The sequence below is a fragment of the Emydura macquarii genome, unplaced genomic scaffold (genome assembly GCF_026122565.2).
Source record: "Emydura macquarii macquarii isolate MOO-44397 ecotype Brisbane River unplaced genomic scaffold, CSIRO-AGI_Emac_v2 contig_1146, whole genome shotgun sequence".
In the NCBI taxonomy this organism is placed as follows: Eukaryota; Metazoa; Chordata; order Testudines; family Chelidae; genus Emydura; species Emydura macquarii.
The window spans coordinates 21,086,484-21,098,846 of NW_027131283.1; the positions used below are offsets into that span (position 1 = coordinate 21,086,484).

General features: G+C 42.8%; 1 protein-coding gene across 2 annotated transcripts in view; it reads right to left on the reverse strand.

Annotated features, from left to right (window-relative positions):
• The window catches only part of SAMD3 (sterile alpha motif domain containing 3), a 74,312-nt gene extending 68,879 nt beyond the window's left edge, over nt 1-5,433 (reverse strand). For both annotated transcript variants that reach the window (XM_067546796.1, XM_067546794.1), the window contains exon 1: nt 5,272-5,433. The gene's annotated coding sequence lies outside the window, so the exon portion shown is untranslated. The remainder of the gene's footprint in view (nt 1-5,271) is intronic.
• Between the last annotated feature and the right edge of the window lie 6,930 nt (nt 5,434-12,363).

A 12,363-nucleotide genomic window follows, 5' to 3' on the forward strand; every position in this document is an offset into this window, starting at 1 on the left:
AAGTGCTTACAAACTGAAAGTTCAATAATTTGTTTCAGTATCTTTCCAGGTATCAAAGTTAGGCTGATTGGTCCCTCTGTCCTCTTTGTTTTTAAAGACAGGTACTTTTATTTGCCCTTTGCCAGTCCTCTAGGACCTCACCCTTCCTCCATGAGTTTTCAAAAGGTTATCACTAACAGTTCTGAGGTTGCTTGAGCTAGTTCCTTAAGTATCCTAGGGTGCATTTCATCTGGCCCTGCCTACTTGAATACATCTAACTTATTTCAATACTCTTTAATCGGTTCTTTCCCTATTTTGGCTTGTGTTTCCTCCTGCTTGTTGTCAATATTAACTGTGCTGCGTATCTGGTCACAGTTAACCCTTGTAGTAAAGACTGAAACAAAAATAAACATTAACCTATTAGCTCTCCTTCCCTGCTAAGCAAAGGACCTACACTTTCCTTCTTTCTCTTTCTCCTGCTGTATTTAAATAACTTCTTTTTAACTTTTATGTCCTTGCTAGGTGTAACTCATTTTCTGCCTTAGCCTTTCTGATTTTCTCGTACGTTTGTGCTACTCCTTTGTACTCCGCAGCAATTTGTCTATGTTTCTACTTTTTGTAGGACTCCTTTTTGGTTTTCAGGTCATTAAAGAGCTCTTGATGCAGCCATATTAGTCATTTACTAGTCGCTTACTATTCTTCATATCTTTCCTTCACAAGGATTGTTTCCTGTTGTGCCTTTAATATTGTCTCTTTCAGAAACTGCTAGCTCTCCTGAATTCTTTTTTCCCTTAGATATTCTTCCCATGGGACCTTACCTCCCAGTTCTCTGAGTTTGTTTATATATTTGCTTTTTTGAAGTCCACTGTCCTTATTCTGCTGCTCTCACTCTTTCCTGTCCTTAGAATCATGAATATATCATTTAATGATCACTTTCACCCAAATTGTTGCAAATCTGAAGATTGGAAGCAAACTCCTCCCTGTTAGTCAGAGTCAAGTCTAAAAGGGCCAGTCCTCTGGTTACTTCTTCTACCTTCTGAAATAAAATGTCATCCCAAATACATTCCAAGAACTTATTGGACATTTTGTGCTTGGCCATATTACTTCTCCAACTGATGTCTGGGGAGTTAGGCCTTGTCTACATTAACATTTATGCGGCAAACTTTTGTCGCTCAGAGCTGTGAAAAAAATACACCCTCTGAACAACATAAGTTTTGGTGGCATAAGCGCTTGTGTAACTGCATTATGTCGACGGGAGCTATCCTTCCGACATAATAAAATCACCTTAACATCGGCAGTAGCTATGTTGGCAGGAGAGCATCTCCTACCGACATAGTGCTGTCCACACAAGCACTTATGCTGGCAAAACTTATATTACGGGGGGGGGAGGGGAGGGGAGGAGGAGGGTTCACACCTCTGAACAACAAAAGCTTTGCGGGCATAAATGCTAAGTGTAGACAAGGCCTTAAAGTCTCATTACCAACAGGTCTTGTGTCTTGGATATTTCTGTTATTTGTTCTAAAAATGCCTCCCTCATCCACTTCCTCCTCCTGATTTGGACATCTCTCCTATTTTCCCTCTTTTATCGACATCTGGAGACTTTGACCACTGTTCTGCACCTCACCTCTCTCTGTAACTCAGAACAAGTGTATACATTTTTTTACGTACATTGCAACCTCTCCTCCCTTTTTTTTTCTGCCTGTCCTTCCTGAACAAGCTATACCCCTCTGTACAAATATTCCAGTCCTGAGGAAAGTCACTTAACCTCTCTGTGCTTCAGTATTCCTCATCTGTAAAATCAAGATAATTGTCCCCTGTCCTCTGTCTGTCTTGTCTACTTAGGCCCCAATCCTGCAAACATACATGTGCACAACTTTAGTACCATGAATAGTTTACTTAGGGTACTAAAATTAAGCATGCATGTTAAAACGTTTAGGATCAGGGATTGTAAGCTGTTTGTTCTTACTATGTGTTTGTGCCAAATCATTGTACAAAGGGGACCTGACCTAAGTTGGGGCTTCCAGGCTGCACCATAGTATACAATATAAATATGCAGTCCTCCAGCGAATTTAATAGTTAGTACTCAACATTGCAGTAAAAACATGCATATTGCCCCTCTGTATCAACAGCTGTTCTACGATATAGCATCTGAGTGCATAGCCACCTGATTCAATCTGCTCCTGCTCTATTCGATATGTAGGTTCGTATACCACACTTATTACTGTAGTATCCTCATGATTTTAAAAAAAGAGGTAGGATCCCCATCACGAAGCATAATACATCAGTACAAGCTAGTCTACACTTAAAACTTACAGCGGCATAGCTCTATCAGTGCAGCTGTGATGCTATAAGAGCATTTGTATAACCACATTACATTGACGAGAGAGAGCTCTCCCGCCAACATAGCACTGTCCACGCAAGCACTTATGCTGGCAAAACTTATATCACTCAGGGGTTGATCTTTTCACACCCCTGAACGACAAAAGTTTTCCAGGCATAAGTGCTAGTGTAAACAAGGCCTAAATGCATTTAGTCTAGAAGCCTCTATCAACAATAATATCTAGATGCTCTTTGTATGCATTTTTATGTGAGCTAGCTACCAGTGGAGGGACAAAGCTCTCCTCTTCCCTTAGAAACCCTTACTTAAAGGGCAGGACTCCACAAATCAATTAAGTAAGCACTTGCATGAAGTGATTAATTTTGCATCGTGTCCAGAAGACAGCAGGATTTGGGCTCTACCTGATAGCTGGTGGTAACATGTTCCACTGCCATAAGCCCATCACTGAAAAGGCTTTCATCTGTCTTTATGGAGTATATCCTGATCTCCATCAGCCAAGCCCACGTCTTTGAAACAACCACTCAGCAGTGCTCAGACATTTGTAGACGAGGATCATTACCTGCAATACAGCCCAGGACTATACAGACAGTGCAGAGAGTGCCTATAAATAAGACCAGCCTACTAAAATGTTGGAATCTCCCCCAACATTTGACACCATATAAGGAATAGGAGAGAGAAGGGTTAAGAGTGAAGGGGAAGAAATCAAAGAGAAACTGAAATTAAACCATTGTAGTCACCAGTAAAACAGAAGAATCATAGTGTCACATTCAGTCTAAGCAGTCAGTGTGATCACCTTCAAAGCATTCCATTCAGTCAAGAATTGACTATTACATATTTGGGAAAATTAACACTTTATTAATGTGTGTATCTATAATAGTTAACCTGGCACATCTTTTTTACTTAATCAATGACAAATACTTTGGACCACATTGTAACCTGATCTTTTGCTTCACTCTGAGTTCATCAGAGTGCAATATGTATAAGCAAATCTTTCTGCATACGAGTACATTGTCATGTATTTGAAAATAAATAAATTGCTGTTCTCAGCTGCATTACAATGTCTGTTTTCTGAAGAATTTCTAAATAAAACTACCTCATTATACATAGAACTGGTCTACACACACCTCTGAGAAACATACCTATGCCAACCTAACCCCCAGTGTAGACAGTGTTAGGCTGATGGAAGAATTCTTCCATTGACCTAGCTACTGACTCCTTGGGTGGTGGATTAACTACACCAATTGGAGAGCCCCTTGTCACTGTAGTGAGTGACTACACTGAAGCACTACAGTTGTGCTGCTGTAGTGTTTTAAGTTGAGACATAACCTTACTCATTGACTTGGGCCTGGCTGTCTGCTTTGCACCTCATATCATTATTTACAAAGTGGGTATAAAGTGCAACCATTCGGATTTGGTAGTGTTTTTACACTCACGTGGCACTCACTTTTATTGGTGTAAGTGACATTATCAGGTGCAAAGCACGGGAGAATAAAAGGTCCTTAATTTATTTAAATCAGTGGGAATAGCTGAATCTAGGGAAGCAGTACGTAACCTGGCCCAGAATTTTCATTTATACTGTGGCAATCTAAACATTAAGGAATCAGTTATGGGTTCCAGATTTCTTCACATTTACAGGAGGCAAATAATCAAGCAGCCAACCATTTAGATCTATGCAAAGCCATTTACTCTTTTTATAAGCCTTCACTTGTGCTCTCAACATATGTTCTTTCCCTTTCTTAAAACAGTTCCACTTTATTTCCAATATTTGGGTTGGTCTACACACAGATTTTGTACCGCTATACCTATAGCCATTCAAAAAACGTTATAAAGTAGTACAATCCCCTAGTGTTGACGGTTATCCTGGCATAAAGATGCAAAATTTACAGGAATAAGCTATACCAAAAGAAACACCATGATGGAAATAAAAAAAACCAACCAAACAAAAAAAAACCCACCCTGTGTTTAGGCAAGCACTTTTAAAGGGGATATGTAGCAGAAAATAATTTATTCACATTATTGGAAGAGTGTAATACCTAGAACTAGGTATTATTATTTTGTTACAAGAATTGAGCCATTGAGCAGTTTAGCCCAATAAGCATAGCTTAGTTTTTTTTTAAAAAAAAACTCAACTTGTACAGAAATGAAGTGGGGTTTGCATGGCCCACTACTCCACAAGGTTCCTCCTCTGGCTCCAGTGAACCACTTCTGTCCCATGCTGCTCCTCAAGAAGAGTGCAATCAGGTGTCACTGAAATTTGGTAACCCTTACTAGGAAATCGAGGGGCAAGGGGTAATTATTCTTACTTTAGAGGAGCATAGAGCCCTCCTCTCTCATTCACCTCGCCACCCTACTTCATTTTAGCACGTGCCTTAAAGCAAACCTCCCACCAAAGCAGCAGGCAAGGAAAGGAAGCTGTGCGGGAAAACATTAAGCTACCACACCATCCTGCACGGATCAGGTACGTCCTAGCAACACTTGAGGCCAAGGCTAGGTGGTGGGATGAGCAAGAGTCTCTCCCCCACCCCCAGAGCGCGCAAAAGGCGACTCAGAGGGGAAAGGGACCTTCTCCCCCCACTCTGCGCCGGCCGAGGCTGGCTCTCAAGGCGCTTTCCACCCAGGGCGCACGGGAACACCCCGGGCCGGCGAGCTGGGGAAAGGCGGCGGCGAGCCCCCTCGCGCCAGGCAGGGCAGCTCCCCCGCTCCCGCCCGGCTCAGCAGCCCGGCAGGTGAAGCCAGGAGGGCACCGTGCAGCGCCGTGCGTGGCGGCGGCGGCGGCAGAGGCTGGAAGCCAGGGAAGGCTGCAGTTCGCAGCTGCTGCTCCGCTCCAGCTCCGCCCGCTCCCGCTCTGCGCCCTGCCGCTGGGCTGAGCAGGACCGGAGCTAGGGCAGCGGCTCTGCAAAGGGGAGCGGCAGCCCTGCCGCCAGCCCCGTCCCGGCCCCCCCGCGCCCCATTACCTGCCCCGCTCAGCCGAGGAGTCCGTCCCGAGCAAACTTCATGCAAAGAAACTGCCTTTCTTCTTTCCTCCAGGGCGGCGTTTCCCCTTCCGGTGCCAGGGGCTGGCTCTCCGCCGCAGTGGAAGGGCTCCGGCTTTGGAGCTGGGAGAGACGCACGGGGGCCGGGCCGGAGAGCGCTCAGGGCTGCTAGGGAGCGGGGGAGGGTCCCTGGCTCCTTGTGGGGTGGGATGAGGTGGGGGAGAGAGACAGGGCGCTGCTGCGTGCTGCAGCTGCTTTTTCCAAAGCAAAACTCAGCCGGTTTGCTGGGATCAACCCGCCCGCAGCCCGGAGGAGATGGGGAAAGCAACCCCGGCCACAGAGATGCGCGCACACACTCCCTGGCTGCTGCTGCTGCTGGCTCCGCCATGGTGCAGTCCCGGGCCGGGGTAGCAACACCTAGCGAGAGGGGCGCTCAGCCCCCAGCAAGATGTGGCCCGTGGCTTTCTGCTGCGGCTCCTTGAGAAAAGGAGAAAACCCGGTGGGACATTTCTGGTTCCTTCCAGTGACAAACTGTGATCCTGTAAGTGACAAACTGTGATCCTGTGCCTGCAAAGAGCAAAATCTCATGCGTCTGGCGTTCGATAATTAATCCCGGGTTTTTTGGGGGGTAGGTCTGTAGAGAAATCTTTACTCTCGACTTTGGACTCTGGCAGCTGGTTTTGAATTTAGATGGAAGAAGGAACAACATGCCCTTCGAAGCCACCTGATTATTGTAAATGACATTTAAAATCACACAGTGTTCACAACCACTGTACAGAAAGAGTCTCACTAGAAATGAATATTTGCTGGTGGTTGTAATTCAGGTGTAAACTCAGCACAATCTGAGATTTAGCATAAAGCAGCATTGTAGAAGAAAATTTTTTTAAACAAATGTTTCATATTGGTTGTGTTGTTTTAAGTCCATTTCAGAAGTTGAGTTACAGCATTTATGGGGGAGAGTAGGCTGAATTTCAGGTGATTTTGTGCTCCAGCCTCAAAAAGTTTTCATTTTTCACAATTAACATTTGAGCCACTATCAAAAACTAATTTATCCTAAAATAAACCATCATGAGTCCTACTCATTGCCTTGTCTTCACTTAATTCTTCAGCTCCATGTTGTGATTAATTTGTGGAACACTAACACTGGTTGTTACAGTACAGACTTCAATGAGCTGTGCACAGATACAGGGATCCAACCATACGGAGTAAGACATTGTCATTGCCTAAATGACTTGCAATCTAGCTCAATCTATCAAGATGGATTTTCTTTTCTTTCTTTTTCTTTTTTTTTTTTTTTTTTTTTTTGCCCATCAAGACATTGTTTCCTGGACCCTTGCAGGAATAACCATCCTAGACCTAGACTGAAAAGACACGGAATGCTGGTGACATAAGAGACTCTGTAAATGCCTTGAGGCCTTGTCTACTCAAGAGATTTTAGCATTTGGTGACTAGCCATAGGTGTAGCTTGCACTAGTGAAAACCCCTAGTGTAGAGAGTGTAAACCTGTAGTGATTTAGGATAAACTGCTATAAGATGTGATTTATACCAGTGCAGTTTATTCCTGTTTGAAACTATGCTTGCATTACTGCGCTAGGAGGCTGCACCAAGAGCTACTTGAGTAGCTGCCCAGTAAGTGCCCACAAATCACAGTGTAGACACAGCCTTAATGTGGACAAAGGCCAGTTGTGTTTTAAAACATTTAAATACTAGGGTTAACCATGACCAGCTAACAGGTTTTTAAACACAATTGTCTTAGTCCACTGTAAGGGGAAAATTGAGTTTAACATTGTGTTAGTAAACACAATTTCTCAATGTTTTTTCTCTCCAATATAGACAAACCCTTCAAGGGAGCTTGCAGATGAAGGTATCAGGCATTTGAGAACTTATGGGCTTAAAGAGCTGCCTTTTTTTTTTTTTACTGTGTAGCTCCCACAAATAAGTAGTGGAAGGAGTGCTGCTATAACTCAAGTAAACAATATGCATCATTTTGAAGTGCATTTGTATAATTATTTCAATATAACTAAAGGTTACTGAATGATTTGGCAATTACTTAACATTGCCATATACTTCCCACCTAATTCAGTGCAGTTCTGCCACATGTGAATTTGTTCGTACTTTAGACTGAATGTGCAAATAGTTCACACAATCTGCTATTACATACTGGGTCAAGTCAACCTCAGATTTTCAGGCCAAGAACCATATGATCAATTCTGAGGACATATTAAGTCAGCTGGGTAAGGCAGAACGTGCAATCAGTTCACATGGTAAAACTAAAAACAGTTCCTTCAATGGCCCTCGTCTATGCACTATGAGCAGCTATTTAACTAAATTGTTTTCCATTGGTGTGGGCACCCTTATTCTGGATTTAAGCAAAATCAAAATTGGGCATTCTTAATCCAAAATAAGTATCCCCACCACGGAGTTGCACTGATTTAACTAAATTCAAACAGTGTAGCTGTGTTGGTCCAACGTATTAGAGAGGCAAGATGGGTGAGGTAATATCTTTTATTAGAGTAACTTCTGTTGGAGGGAGAGACCAGCTTTTGAGCTTACTCTGAAGATGTAAAGAAGATCTCAGCATAAGCTCAAAAGCCAACAGAAGTTGCTCCAATAAAAGATATTACCTCACCCACCTTGTCTCTTTGAAATGGTGTTCCTGTTTGGGGTATACCTTTGCTTAAACAATTGTTGACATTTAAATGGAAAACAATTATGTTTTGACATTAACACTTCGTTCGTATGAATTCAGGGGAAGATCACACCTCCCAGGGTGTTGTATTGCTTCAATCTGACTCTCTGCAATGCAAACAAGACCTGGATACATTCATACCCTGTGAAAACCACAATCAGAAAAGCTAATGCTCTTTTTAAAAGGAGGGAGGCTTAGGTAATACAGAATGGAGCAAAATGTGTGGTATGAAGTTAAGTCAGAGGAAACCATAGATTTTCTTTACCCACGCTTTTAATTGCTCATGACTACAACTTAAAACTGATTTTTTTAAATCATTTTTCAAAAGGTTAGCATTAATTTATCTCACCCTGCAAATGTTACACTAACATTATTGAGCGCACACTGATTCAGCCACATTTTCACATGAGGGTTTTAGTTATACCTGAATTAATTGTCTCTTTGAAAAACAAGAATAGAATAGTCTGTCACTGACCTTCACTGTGGAGTATATGGAAGGATGTTTCTAAGTACAAAGAACCACATTGGAAAAGGTGTTTAGGCACTTAAAGATGCAAATAGGCATTAGTGGGATTTTTAAAAGTGCCTAGATGCCAAACTCCCACTGGCATCTAGGCACTTTTCAAAATCCCGCTAGGTACCTACCTATCTGCATCTTAATCACGTTTACAAAAGTGGCCCATAGCTGCTGCTTCTCACATTCCTGCAAAGAAGCTTCATTCACGCCTAAATCTGGCCCTTCAGGTATGTATGTCCAGAGGAAAAACAACAACATTTTTGGATTAATATGACCAAGGGCAATGATTAACCTTTGTTTTGTCAGTAATATAGTAATGATCAGAAAGGCATAGGAAAATGAACCAAGCCCTTTCAGAAATGTTATTTGTTATTAAAAATCAAGTAAATCTTTAAAACCCTTTTTATTTAAACATTTACACATGTAACTGATGTTTAAATTCCAAAAATATTAAATTTGTATAAAATTGTAATAGAAACCTATAATAATATCCACCATTAACTGGGACCTGGTCCTTACCCTTCATGTAAAATCTGTGGGGACTAAATAGTCGAAGGATATGACTACACTGCAATATAAATCCGGGCTCAGACTCAAGCCCTAATCCACCTTCTATCAACACACAAATCTCTCAGACTTGGTCTTGGACTCAGGCCTCTGGGACCCTGTCAATGGAGGATCCAAGCTTAAGTCAAGGCAGACCTAAGGTTTCAACCCTATCATTTTGCAATGCATTTCCCCATGGTGTTGGGTCCTTAGAGTCCACCAAATGTATCCCACAATGCTATAAGCTGACTTCCTTTGTCCTCTCTCTCCCATGAATCACCGTTTGGCTCCAGAGAAACAGAAGCACTGCTCCTTCTAGTCAGCACCTTGACGTTTAAAGCCTTCCATTTTGTTCTGTCTGCCAAGCTGCAAACACAGCTTTGGAGAAACCTTTTGCATTTGCAAGGGATACTGCCAAGAAGAAGAAGTCCTTTACAAACCATGCTGCATTGTGGTCATGGAAGCACAGCCAGATTTTTGATGAATCTCAGGTGCAAGGCCAGCAAAACAGTGGACTCTAGTAAGAGTACCAGGAATGACCATGCATACAGCAAATAGCAAAGAAGCTGGCAGCATTGGAAAATTTACCAGACTGGTGACCTGTGCAGGGAATGGATTAAGCGGCGCAAGACCAAGTACCAGAAAAACAGGGTCCAGAACCACACCTGGGACAACTCACCAACATCATGCCCGGTTTACGATGAGTTTGACCAGGTGCTGGGGACTGCACTGAGCCACCACTGGTACACTATAACCTGGTCAGCTGGGATGGTGCTCTGCTAGCCCCAGAAGCCAGCATGGGAGTCAATGGGAGCCAGCAGCAGGAGCCAAATGAGGCAAATGAAATGAATCTGCTGATCAAACCGGTCCTAGAGGAGGCCTTGCCACAGGACCAGCTGGAGCACAAAAGAGGTTTTTTGCTGCCCTCTCCCCCCGAGGAACAGCCCACCATGGAACTGGCAGCAAAAGTGGAAGAGGAAGAAGCCTGATAAATTTCAGTTTCCGTTTTTGTGTTTATTAATATGGGAATGGGAGGAATGAACCAATGCAAAAGATATAAGCTCCTAGTAGTAGCACATGTCTGCTAATGGCAGATTGCATGAGGGTGTCTTGGCATCCCTCCATCCCCATTCCCACCATGTGAAATTCAAAATGGAGACCGGGAAAGGCGAACAGTAAAACAAGCATGTAAAAGAGAATTTTTCCTGGAAAGGTACACATTTTTGCTAGTACATTTCAGTTTGTTAAAATGAGAACCTTATATTACCTTTCCTGTAAGTGTGCGCCTCAGTACCAACCAAGCAGTGTAACAAGCTGCCTGAAAAGACTGAGCTGTACGGTGGGAGTGGGAGGAAGAAGAGGTTCAAATATATTCCATTTTCAAATGTATCCATTTCTGTTAAATGCAGTCCATGGATGACAAAATCATTAGTCCCAAATGGGCCTGTGGGTTTGAATTCAGTCCAGAGATTTGCTGGGGCAGAATGAGAGATGGCAGTGGACTTCTATGTTTGCATGCAGTTCTAACAGACTATCAAAAGCTGTGGGAAGGCACTAAGCCAAGCGGACGCTTAATGTAGCATCCCGACCCATTCCCACGTTGCTGATAGTTGCAAGTTTTTCCCATAGCATGAACTCCAGATAGGCAGTCACATTTCAGGGAAAGGTGTATTTTCCAGGGCTACCTTGGTAGCTCAGTAGCCCAGTCCACTCATAGATGTGTTGTTTGGTCACCATATGTTTGAATACTTTGGTGACATACGTGCCTGGTTTCCCACCGGCATCTGTCCAGCAGTCCAGATAGTACTCTGTTGAATGTCACACCAGCAAAACAAGTTACAGGCATTTTAAATCTGCCATCAGCTTCTGGGTGAATTAGCCATGGCTGTGCTCTTGCATAGCTTAACCACAAAGGACAGAGTCCACGGAGAGCAGGTCCAGAGTGGCATCCTCAACACACGGAAAAGTGGAATGTGCACCCACAAAGAGTTACGGGATAGAGAGGGCTTGATTGACTGGTTTCAGTGAAACAGTCAGGAATGCCCATACACATAGCAAAGCAACTGTATCTTTACCATTCACAGGAACCCAACTATGTGTCAGAGTAGGATTCTAGCAGGGGCAGCACACAGTTCAGATTGACCAGTTGGTAATTTATTATTAACTGTGTGGACATCAATGAGATTTTAGCCATCTGTACCACCAACCTGTTACTGGCATAGTAAGAAGCTGCCACGTGGACAAAGCCTTAGTGAACCACTAGCACCACTTATTGCAGCATCTGAGTTTTCTCTAGAAGTTTCCTAAATGAATATTTATCAGACTTGACCCTGACTGGCATAGATAGAAGATCTCACAAAACTGCCCTAGAAGGTGCTCAGGCTCCATAAGGATAGACACCTAAACACTACAGGGATGAGTGTGTTAAATATTTACAGATTAGATAGAAGGATTTTTTTTAAAACTTTGTATCATGCAGACGACACTCCAGAGCTTTGCCCACCACCATCTCATACAGATGTATTTAAATACAGTTGAAAAATGAATCCTGTTAAACTAATTTTGTTTGGCTGGTGGGGAGGTTTGGAAAAATGGCTTTTAAATGGTGTATCCCCAATCACAGTGGCCAGCCAAATTGTGTGATCTACCAATTTAGTGGAATCATGCTTTCATCATGTTTAAACATGAATTTTAAATATGGCTGTGAGACTATGATATGAAGGACTCAGCTAGGTTTTTGTTTCCTAGATTGCCCATACTCCCATACTTAACAATCTCTGGTCCCTAAATGGAGCTTTTGATTCTTGACGTCTTATCGATATCAGTGGCCACCAATGCAAACAGTTTTCCTGTCTCATCCTGTCTTTTCTAGCTGTACTATCAGCAGGTAGGTTTCTTTAGGCAATGAAAAACCTGGATGGCTCTAGAAGCAGTGGAAAGCAAAAAGTAGGGCATTTTTGGTTCTTCATAGACCACCAGTGGTCCACCCGCCACAGATGGGGAATTGCTGCTCTATTCTTTTATTACTGTTATTATTTATATGCCAGGGATGTGCTCAGCACTACTCAAAACCCAACACTCAGGTCCCTGTCCTGAGAGGCTTAAAATAATCATCATTTCTGCTATTTACCATAATAAATAAATAGAATTAAGACAAACAAGGTATAGCACAAGGTGATGGCTTACAACAGTTTCAAACAAGACCACACAGTGGTGTTTTTAAATACATTTATAAACTTGTTAAAATAGGTTAGATCAGTGGTCCCTAAACTGTGGGGCAGGAATGTCTTAGTGACTTTGTAACTATGGATTTTGTAACCCG